Source organism: Rhinatrema bivittatum, chromosome 1 (genome assembly GCF_901001135.1).
Source record: "Rhinatrema bivittatum chromosome 1, aRhiBiv1.1, whole genome shotgun sequence".
Taxonomy (NCBI): Eukaryota; Metazoa; Chordata; class Amphibia; order Gymnophiona; family Rhinatrematidae; genus Rhinatrema; species Rhinatrema bivittatum.
The window spans coordinates 576,361,320-576,373,342 of record NC_042615.1 but is presented as its reverse complement, the minus strand read 5'-3'; the positions used below and the strand labels follow the sequence as shown (position 1 = coordinate 576,373,342).

The following is a 12,023-nucleotide window of genomic DNA, read 5'->3' as shown; positions in this document are numbered from 1 at the left end:
AGATCGCTCCAGGACACCTGCTGGACCACCAGGGACTTTTGGCAAATCTTGGGGAGGTCAGGAGGGTGCCGGTATTCAAAATGGCACTAATAACCTTTGCACTCCATTGCTCCTACCATGTGACAGGGGCCGACCAATGGCACCGGTAGCCCCTGTGACTTAGTAAGGGCAAAGGCTATTGGTGCCATTTTGAATACCGGCAGCTGACAGCCCGAGTGCAGGAGATCATTCCAGGACCCCTACTGGATCACCAGGGACTTTTGGCAAGTCTTGAGGGGGTCAGGAGGGTGGGGGTTATAGTAAATTAAATTTAAAGGGTTGGGATGTTTTTTTTGGGGGGGAAACGAATACATATGTTACTAATGAACGGATTGGGGTCCCCCAAGAATGGATGCAATGGATTTGGGTCCCGACGAATACGAATACCAAATGGGACGAATCTCTCCCTGCTGCACATCCCTATGAGCAGCATCCTGTCAACACCATGTCCTTCCTCACCTCAATAAGCCAAAAACATGTTGCCCTTAAAAAAAATCTCTCCTTTCACAGGACATAGGCATAGCAGCTGGAAACAGAGACCCTTGATCCACTCCATCAAAGGAGACCCCTAAACAAATTTCTGTGACACACTATTTCGCAGATTCCATTGACAACATGGACACAGATATGCTGGCATATTGCGCACACAAGTCCATAGTCTGACCAGAGGTAACCAAGGTAACTCAGCACTAACTTTTCTGCCCGCCAACTTGCGTGCCCTGTGAACCTGTCATCTCAATGGTAGGAAAAATCATGAGCCGTTATCACTGAAGGCTTGTGCCAGAGTTGTTGGAAAAGCTTATCTTTCTGAAAATCAATCTACCTTTACTTAGGTTTACAGAATTGCCATGTGAGTGACAAACACCTTTAAATTCTTGCTGCCACTCTGCCTATCTCTCATGCCCCTTATATACCTTCTTGGTTGTCTTCCTATAACTGCTCTGCCTACCTGCCAAGCTCCAGATGTATCAAATAAGGGGTCTTGATGCTACTTTGTCCATCAGCCATGCCCTTGATATACCACCTTAGTGGTTTTTCTGCTTCTCTGCCTATATACCATGCCCCTCATATACCACCATAATAGTCCTACTGTCACTAGGCCTACCTGTCAAGCCTCTGAAATACAACCTTTGTGGTCTTATAGCTACCACACTACCTAACTTCCATGTCCCAGTATAATGGTTGGCAGGTTGTAGGATGACCCCTCATCACCGAGCTGTTCGATTGCCTTCAAGAAGCACAAGTCTTCATGAAGTTCAATCTCCATGGGGCCTATAGTCTGAAATGGATACGAGAAGATGACAAAGGGAAGACACCCTTTAACAGGGATAGCTATTATGCAAACTTGGTTATGCTGCTTGGACTATGTAATGCATCTGCCATCTTCCAACACATGGTCAACGAGATATTCCAGAATCTGCTGTACACACATGTGGTAGTATATTTAGATCATATTCTCATCTTTTCATGATCCTTGGCACAGCACCATGAGCACCTAAAGCAAATCATGCAGAGACTTCAGGAGCACCATTTGTATGCCAAACTTAAAAAATACACATTTGAAGAGGCAGAATCACCCTTCCTGGGTTACATGATTTCTCAGCATGAGTTCTGATTGGAACCTGAAAAGCAGAAGGCCATTTTGGATTGGTCCTATCCTGTTAGACTCAAAGTATTCCTGGGCTTTGCAAATTACTACAGGCAATTCATACCTGGGTACTCCTTACCAGTGGCCCCCCTCACAGCCTTTATGAAGAAGGGTGTTGATGTCAGACCCTGGCAGGAAGATGCCATCCAGGCTTTTACCCAGCTTAAATAGGAATTCCTCCAGAAACCTGTCTTCACCACATGGACCCATCAAAATCCTTCATCTGCCATTGGAGTAGGGACAATCTTCACTCAACATAATGACCAAGGGACTCTCTTGCCATGTTTCTACTTCTCCAAAACATTCTCTTCTGCTGAAGAAAACTATACAATTGAGGATTGTGAACTCCTAGCTATTAAGTTTGAGTAGTAGGAGTGACACCATCTGTTAGAGGGGGCTAGGCACCCAATTACCATTAATATGGACCACAAGAACTTGGAATAACTCCCACAGGGCCAGTAGCTAAATCCCTGACAAGCTCAGTGCTCACTGTTCTTCAACCGCTTTGACTTCGAACTACACTATCGTCCCATGGAGAAGAATCAATGGGCCAATGCCCTTTCTGGTCATTTGAGACTGAAGATACTCTGGAATCCCCTCGCCACATAATATAACCCACAAGGATTGTGGCTGCTTCTGCAATTCCAGTGACAACTGAGAAAACCTTAGTTCCCAAGCAACTCAGGGAAAAGGTTCTCAAATGCGCATATGACTCCCACCAGGCAGAACAACCTGGGATCACCAGAACTATGGAAATAATCCTCAGCCATTATTGGTGGCTTCAAATGAAGCAAGATGTGAAACTCTCTTTGGAATCCTTTCCAACATGTGTAAGGTATAAGAACTCTCTTGCTTGCCCAAAGGCTGGTTCAGCCATTGCCAGCTCCCCAAGGAGCCCTGGACACTGACTTTACACTGACCTTTCAATCTTTAATGGCCATACCACTATATAAGAACATAAGAAATTGCCATGCTGGGTCAGACCAAGGGTCCATCAAGCCCAGCATCCTGTTTCCAATAGAGGACAAACCAGGCCACAAGAACCTGGCAAGTACCCAAACACCAAGAAGAAGCCATGCTACTGATGGCAGTAATAGCAGAAGGCATTCCCTGTCAACTTGATTAATAGCAGTTAATGGACTTCTCCAAGAACTTATCCAAACCTTTTTTGAACCCAGCTACACTAACTGTACTAACCACATCCTCTGGCAACAAATTCCAGAGCTTAATTGTGCGTTGAGTGAAAAATAATTTTCTCCGATTAGTCTTAAATGGGCTACTTGCTAACTTCATGGAGTGCCCCTAGTCCTTCTATTATCAGAAAGTGTAAATAACCAATTCACATCTACTCATTCAAGACCTCTCATGATTTTAAAGATCTCTTTTCTAAGATGGCTTACTTCACACTACTTCCTAGTCTCCTCTCCACAACCAAGTTGGCCAACCTCTTTGAACAACATATCTTCCATCTACATGGACTTTTTTCCCAATTTCATCTTGGTCTGAGGATTTGAGTTCATGTCCAGTTTTCTGAGAGTCTTTGTAAGAAATTTGAAATCACGCTGGACTTCACATCTGCATGCCAACTGCAAAGCCATGGCAAATGGAAAAGGTCAACCAGATCCTCAAAAACTTTCTGAGAGCATATTTTTAATGAGCACCAAAACAACTGGGCCTCTCTCCTCCCATGGGTGAAGTTCTGTCACAGCAGCCATGTGGGGAGCTGTTCTGGATTCCAGCTAGTCTTCGGCTGACACTTGAGGGTGACACTCCCGATTCTGCTCTCTCTCTCCTTTCCTGCATCCAATACCATGAGTTTTTATCCTAAAGACCTTTGGCAGAGAGCACATCAACTTCTCACCACAACTGCTCAATGATTCAAAAAGGGAACCAACAAGAGGTGCCACCTAGCACCACAATTCAAGCCTGGGGACTTGGTGTGGCTAAGCATCTTAAACTTGCAACTCAGTATGCCCTCAGCTAAGTTTGTGCCTAAGTTCTTTGGATCATTTTCCATCCTTTGGCAAATTGGGGCAGTTCCTTATCAGCTAAATCTCCCACCCACACTGAAGATCCATAATGCATTCCATGTTTACATCCTGAAACCTTTGCTTCTGTTATGACCTTCTCATCATCCCCCCACTCCAACAGAAATTATATCTGAAATGGATAGTGAGTTCTAGATTTAGGACATCCTAGACTCCAGAAGGCACTGAAACCAGCTGGAATACCTTATTTCTTGGAAAGGTTTCGGTCCCAAGGAAAATTCTTGGGAACCTGCATCCAATCTTCAAGCCTCCCAGAGGACTTTCATCCATGCTTTCCCCAGAACTCTAAACCTTGGAACCTGGGGAGGGGACTTAGAAGGTGGGGGTACTATAATGGTTGACCAGTAACAGGATGGTCCTGTGACTAGTCCCACTCACCTCCGACTGCCACAGATGCTGCTTGTCCCTAATTTACGGCTAGGACGCCGCCATTACATCTCCTTCACTGGCTTCTTTAGCATTCCTAATCCTGCCTTGCTCCAGCTTTGTTCCTGATCCAACCTTCATTGCCTCATCCAGCCTAGTTTGCATTATACAGCCTTCTCTGCCCTTCCAGTCCATCTTGCCTTGCCCTGTCTCCAGCCTTACTTCATTCCTTCCTTCCCTTACCTGCCAGGTATTGACCTCTGCTACAGACCCAGACTACTTTCTTGCCTGCTGCCTGCCACTGATCTCTGCCTAGAACTTGTGTACATCTTGTAAGCTGCCTACCTTGATCTCAGCCTGGCCCTTAACTGGGTGTTCACTACTGCCCTTTGGGAATGTCGCCAAAGTCCTGCTGGCCCCTAGAATGCAGAGATTCAACCTGCAGACAACAGGGCTGGTACAGGTGATGGTCCAGCTCCGTCTCAGTCTAGGGCACATCCTCCAGCTGTCAGCATGGGCCTAGCAGGTTTACCTACTAGGCTGCATCAACCACACCACAGGACAAGGGTTTACTATAAGTACACTCCATGTTAGAGGTCTTCCTGCTGCTATGCCTATCTGCCATGCCCCAGGTCCTGCTACCACTCTGCTTAGCTGTCTTTTGCCTGATATACAACCTTGGGGATAATGCTATTAATATGTCTACCTGCCATACCTATGATATACCAATATAGAAAATCTTATGTTCTTATAATAAACTTAGCTCTACTTGAACTCTCTTAGCTTCCATGGGAGTGGCAGGATGATAGTGTCATGCTCTGTGGTTGCCTGTTACTAGAGATGTGAATCGGAACCAGAATCAGTTTGGATTCCTGTTCCGATTCACATCGTGTTTTTTTTTTCGTCCGGCTCGATCGCGGTTTTGTTTATCAGCTGCGCCCGAGCCGATAAACAAAAAACCCACCCCAACCCTTTAAAACTAATCCCTTAGCTTCCCCCACCCACCCGACCCTCCCAAAAACATTTTACAGGTACCTGGTGGTCCAGTGGGGGTCCCGAGAGCAATCTCCCGCTCTCGGGCCATCAGCTGCCACTAATAAAAATGGTGCCGATGGCCTTTGCCCTTACCATGTGACAGGGTATCCGTGCCATTGGCCGGCCCCTGTCCTTCCCTACATGCATCACTTTGCATTTGTCCACATCTAATGTTATCTGCCATTTGGATGCCCTGTTTCCCAGGCTTGCAAGATTCTCTTGCAATTTTGCACAATCCTCTTGTGATTTAACAACTTGATTAATTTTGAATAACCAGCAAATTTGATCTTCTCACTGATTTTTCCCATCTCTAGGTCATTTATGAATATGTTGAAAAGCAGTGGTCCTAGTACAGATTCTTGAGGCACTCCACTATTCACCTTTCTCCATTGAGAAAAATTGACTATTTAGCTCTATTCTATTTTCTATCTTTTAGCCAGTTCTCAGTCCACAACAGAAAATTGCCTCCTATCACATGAATTTTCAATTTTGTGAAGAGCCTCTCATGAGGTATTTTATCAAACACTTTCTGAAAATCCAGATATACGATATCAACTGGCTCACTAGGGATGTGCAGAGGGATGCCATATGTTGCATTCAGGATTCATATTCATCGGGGGGCAGATACGTTGCATTAGGCAAGGGGGGCCCCCGATACGTTCATGCATTCATTCTTATTCGTTTCCCAGCTAAAATCAAAATCACTACAACCCCCCACCCTCCTGACCCCCCCAAGACTTACCAAAACTCCCTGGTGGTCCAGCGGGGGTCCGGGAGTGACCTCCTATACTCGCGCCATTGGCTACCAGTATTCAAAATGGTACCGATAGCCTTTGCCCTCACTATGTCACAGGGGCCAACCAATGGCACTGGCCATCCATTGCTCCTACCATGTGACAGGGGCTGACCAATGGCACTGGTAGCCCCTGTGCCATAGTAAGGTCAAAGGCTATTGGCACCATTTTGCATACCGGCAGCCGAGGGCATGAGTGCAGGAGATGGCTCCCAGACCCCCCGCTGGAACACCAGGGAGTTTTGGTAAGTCTTGGGCGGGTCAGGATGGTGGGGTGTTTGTTTAAATTTGCTCCTTTAGTCGGACAAATAATTCGGCGAAGATTCGCTGTATTCGTGGGGAATCATGATACGTTTCACTTCCCCACGAATACAACAAATATGGCCCTATACGTTGCGGATTACCAATACGTTAGAAACGAATGCACACCCCTATGGCTCACCCTTATCCAAATATTTATTCACACCTTCAAAAATAATGTAGAGATAAGTAAGGAAAGACTTTCCTTGGCTAAATCCTTGTTGACTTTGCCCCATTAAGCTATGTCTATCTATATGTTCAGTAATTTTGTTCTTTAGCATAGTTTCAACCATTTTTCTGGCAGTGACATCACGATCAGCAGTCTGTAATTTCCCAGATCATCCCTGGAAACTTTTTTAAAAACCAGCATTACATTGGCCACATTATACTATTCAGGTACTGTAGATGATTGTAATGATAGTTTACAGATTACTAACTGGTGGTCTAGCGGGGGGTCCGGGAGCCATCCCTTCAATCATACCCTCGGTGCTGGACTGGTTTCAAAATGGCGCCGATCACCTTTGCCCTCACTTTGTCACAGGGAGCGACCGTCGCTCCCTGTAAAGTGAGGGCAAAGGCGATCGGCGCCATTTTAAAACCAGTCCAGCACCGGCACCGGCACCGAGGGTATGATTGAAGGGATGGTTCCCGGACCCCCCGCTAGACCACCAGGTACATGTAAAAGGTTTTTGGGGGGGTCGGGAGGGTGGGAGAAGCAAAGGGGTAATTTGTAAAGGGTCGGGGTGGTTTTTATTTTATCGGGCCATCAGCGCCATTTTTATCAGTGGTAGCCAAAATGGCGCCGATGGCCCGAGAGCGGGAGATCGCGCCGGGAACCCCCCCCACTGGATCACCAGGTAATTTAACATTTTGGGGGGGTTCGGGAGGGTGGGGGAGGGTAAAGGATTGGTTTGAAAGGGTCGGGGTGGGTTTAGGGGTTGTTTTGGTGTGCCGGTTTTCCCGCCCTCCCCCCAAACAATTCCCATACTCGATATAACGATTTTTCACGATAAATCGAGGGAATTCCTATTGTATCAAGTCCCTTACCGATTAATGACAATTTTAAAATTATCGGACGATAATTTAAATCGTTAAAAAACGATTCACATCCCTATTACATAGCCTATGAGAGAAAATCAACCTACAATTGAAAAGGCCACTGCAAGAGATAAGAAAACTACTGATGCTAGAAGGAGACCAGCTCCCAAATTCAAGACAGGTGAGAAAATTTGGATAAGCACCAGATAATTATGCCTTTGGTTCCTCTCATTGTGATTAACACTGCACTTCATTGGACCATTCTCAGTATTACAACAAGTGGGTCTGTCACTTATCAGCTGAAGCTACCTCCAACTTTAAAGATTTGCAATGTGTTCCATGTTTCATTACTCAAGCCATTGATACTTTCCTGGTGCTCCACAGTATCACCTAAACCCCAGGAGGTTGCCTCAGAGAAAGACATGTTAAATAAAGTCCTGAATTACTGGACTCCTACCAGAAAGACAAATGTCTTGATTACCTGATCTCCTGGAAAACTATCGTTCAAAGGAAAACTCATGAGAGCCATCATCCAAAATATTGGACACCATTCTCTTGAAAGACTTCCATCAGTGGTACCGCTAAGAAACTCAACCCAAGTCTCATAGAAGGGGGCTTAAGAGGGGGGATACTGTTATATTTGATGGCTTGTGGGCTGCCCCTCAGAGCCGCCATTCTTACCTTCTCGGCTAGCACAAGCTGGCTGGCTGCTGTCTTTGGTGCAGAAGGGTGCTGCCGATCACTGTGCAGCATAATGCTGCTGGTTCCTGCTCCTCCCAGCTCCCCTTAGGCACATAAGCACCTGATGTCAGACTTCTTAAAGGGGCCATGGTGGGAAAGTCCCCGCTGCCCCTACTGATGATGTCACAGCATTGCCCTATTTAAGAGTCGCTCCCCCGATGCATCCTGTCTCAGCAACAGGTCCAGCTATGTCCAGTAATGTGTGTTGCTTACTCCTGGCTTCCTCTGCCCAGCCTGTTACTCCCTTGCCTGCCAAACCTGCCTCCACCCTATCCATCCCTCTTCCACTACCTTGGATGCATACCTGGTTTTGACCCTTACCTGGACTCTCAATACTCCTGACTATCGCCTGTCTCTGAGCATAGTCTGCCCTTGGACCACGTCCTTAGTCTTCAGCAAAGACCTTCATCTAAATCCTCCCAGTCCTGTCACCAAAAGGTTTAACCTGAGTGGAACATGAGCTTGTAAAGGTGCAGCTCCTGACCAGTCTCTATTTCACCTGGGTCCACCTGCTGGCAGTGAGAACTTGCAGGGCTCCTCCCTGCAGGAAGAGCCAATCTCACCTTAGCCCAAGGGTCCACAGATATAACAGAATGAGTCAAGATATGGGAGTAGGTCTTCTGTCTATCCAACCACCTCCCTCTTGGGATAAACTGCAGGTTCTGATAGCCAGTAGGAATTTATTGAAATAATCTGAAGGCGAATGTGCATGGCTAGGACAGTGGCTGAGAAAAATGAAGTAAAGGTCTGATCCAAGGTCTTAGTGGGCTGAAAGTAAGATGATGTACAGGTCCAGTCCGAGATTAAGGCAGGCTGAGAGAAGGAGAAGTGCAGGTCCAATCTGAGGTCAAAAGCAGAAGAATCAAGCCAAGGGGAGAGCACAGACAAAACCCCCACATTTTGGAATGGAGCTCAGAGCAAGGCAGGGAATGGAGCAGTGAAGGGGATTAGGAGCAAGACAACACAGCAGGGAACCAACCAAGGCAAACACAAACCTAACCAGGGAAAACAAGAAAAGATAAGAAGCAGGAACAGAGAGGAATGTACTGCAGGAAGCAGGAGACCTGTTGCGAAGGCATCAAGGAGTAGAACAGTCAGCGTTTAAAAGGCCAGCAGAGATGACATCATTAATCAGCGCTGCAGCGAGATTTCCCACCACGGGGATGGTAAATAGCAGCAGATAGTATGTGCTCGCACCTATGGAGATCATGTTGTTGAGTGTATCCGTGAGATGTGTAAGGCTGGTTGCAGAGTGGCTGCCGCGACTGGCCTGTCATTACAAAATAAAATACATGATTATATTTAAAAAATTGAGAAATATTGTCAAGATATTTCCCACCAAAATATTCTTGAAACCTTTCTTTAAATATAATAGAAATTTACATTATTTCATTATTTCAATGAAAAATTGACATTTTCAAAACATAGATTGGTGCCAATTTTTGCATGTACTAACATGCTCCAAGTCACACATCATTTTAATTACATTTCAATGTGATGATGGAACCTTATTTTTAATACACTTATAATCAGATCTGGCGATAGCTGCTGTACATTTAAGTTCCATACCACCCTCTCTCCACTATCCTAACCTGAGAGGGGAAAGACATGTTTAATCACCGTGAGAGTAGACTGATATTTTCTGCATTGAGTAATACTCTATATATTGCAATATGGAGAAGCAGGAATGTGATTTCCATATGTTGAATGTCTCCCATCCCATGCAGTAAATATACAGTCCTGTGATATTTGCTGGTACAGATAACAGTATGGTATCTTGCTTCTGCCCATTGTTCTGTGATGCATTATATTTATATGCATTGACCAAAAATTATTTTCTCATATTGAAAAATGACAATCAGTTATGATCGTTACTTTGTTGTAGGGATGTGCAGACCAAAAGTTTATGTTCATAAGTCCATAAGTCGAAAGGGGGGGGGTCATTTGCGGTCAATATGGACATATGGAGAATTCCATAAGTTGAGTCTATGTCCATATGTGCAAATAAAAATTTAAACCCCTCCCAAGCTGGCCAAAAGTTCCTTTTGGGTCGAACGAGGGTCCCGGACCGAACTCGCGGGGAATCACGTGACGCCGCGTCACTCCGACGTGGCGCCGACGACACGTGCTCCTCGCAAAGGAGTTCAGAAATGGCGTCCTGACTCCTCGCTGGACCACCAGGGAGTTGTGGTAAGTCTTTGGGGGGGGATTAAGGAAGGTGAGGGGTTTAAATTTTTATTTTGGATCAACAATCGCGATTTCCAACTTATTCAACATAGCTATGTTGAATAAGTTGGAAATCCGATCGTTTTCGCCTCATCACTTTTTTAAGTTAAAAAAAAAATAAGTAGCGTTTTACATTTAAGTTCAAAACGAATGCACACCCCTACTTTGTTGTCTACTCAGTATAGCTTAGGGGATTCTCTGAAGGGATATTAACTTTTGATAGGTCTAAAATTACCCCACTGCTATATTATGGAAGATTGCAATCAGATTCAGAGGCTGATGTACTCATCCATGTATGGCTTTACAGGAATGGGAAGGAAACAATGAACTTTTTCCTGCTTTACAGCTCATTTAGATACTTTACAAATCACATTCACAACAATTTATTGTGTTAAAAGTTCATGAAAATTTGCAGACTTTAACCTAATAAAAAAAATTAAAGCCTGATTTTCCAAACAGGTCTCAGCACCAAATTTAAGGCACCTTAATTAGGGGCCTTATTAAAGTGTCTGTATACATTCTTTTAAATGGCTGAAAGTGAATTCAGGTGCCTAAATGTAACTTTAGGGACCTGAACTTGAAGCACCAAAATTAGTACAGCTATTGGGATGATCTAAATTAAGGTGCCTTATTTAGGGAATCAGATGTGAATAACAGTGCTGGATATCTGAATTTGCTCTTCTGCTCTGCCCCTGCCTTGACCCCTCCCATTTTTAAGTTCCTTAATTTAGGGGCCTTGTAGTTTAAGAATCCTAAATGTAGGCACTGAGCCCATTAAATTTTTTAAATTCAAAAGTATAGGCACCCAAGTTAAAGATATATGTTTATGTCTTTTGAATAGTGACCTCTTAATGAAATCTCCTCAAGGTGTAGCTAATTATTGCACAAAAAAGGCATTTTCCTGTGAAATTGCCTTTTTGATCAATAATTAGCTTTGTGAACATATGTAATGTGCTGCTTTGCATAATTATTCAGCATATTACCTATTTTGCATAGCAAGCATGAAGAAATTAGCAAATGCTAAATTATATATGCTAAAGTTATCAATAGCATGCATTAATGCAACAACTCACACTATCAGCAATTTTAGCATGTGAAATCACATTTGTGAATTTGGCCATGTTTTACTATATCGGCCTCTGAATCAGGTTATACGATAGGATCTTGAATATGTCCAAGAAATTCTGTTCCTCAGAATATGGCAAGATGAAGTCAAACAAGTATTGTTAATATATGATATATGAAGTGACTTCTTTTCCTCAAGTGAGCTATAAACATTTTAATATAATCAGTCATCTACACTTTCACAATATAATAATGGAATGTTTCTGTCAGACATATCAGGACATTTTTATTCTTGTAAAAAGATTTCGGGGAGCTCTAAGTACTGTATAAATACATAGTTATGAATAGACTTTTCAAATTTTAATATTCTAATTTCTAAATATCAGAGCTTAGAAGAATGCTAAATGCTTGGTATACAGTAAAATTGTATTTGGTTACTATAGATTTCTCTCAGTGATGAGCTGAGCCTTTTATCCTCATTCCACTTCCTCAGAATAATAGCATTTTCATGATCTCCATTGATCCTTGTATTATAGTATAAATTGCCATGGGTTTTAGTATGGCAGCATCTCTTTTTCATTTGCTGTTTTAACAGATATTACATAAATGGACTACTGAAGATAAATGGTTCTAATATCATGCCTCAATGAATTAGGGACCACTGGTTCTCTTTTCTTCAAATAAAAGCAAAAGCCTATGACAATCATTTAATCTCCTATAATAA

At 43.8% G+C, this 12,023-nt stretch overlaps 1 protein-coding gene across 1 annotated transcript in view; it reads left to right on the top strand.

Annotated features, from left to right (window-relative positions):
* The window catches only part of CNTNAP4 (contactin associated protein like 4), a 1,044,358-nt gene that overhangs the window by 818,666 nt on the left and 213,669 nt on the right, over positions 1 to 12,023 (top strand). The window lies entirely within an intron of this gene.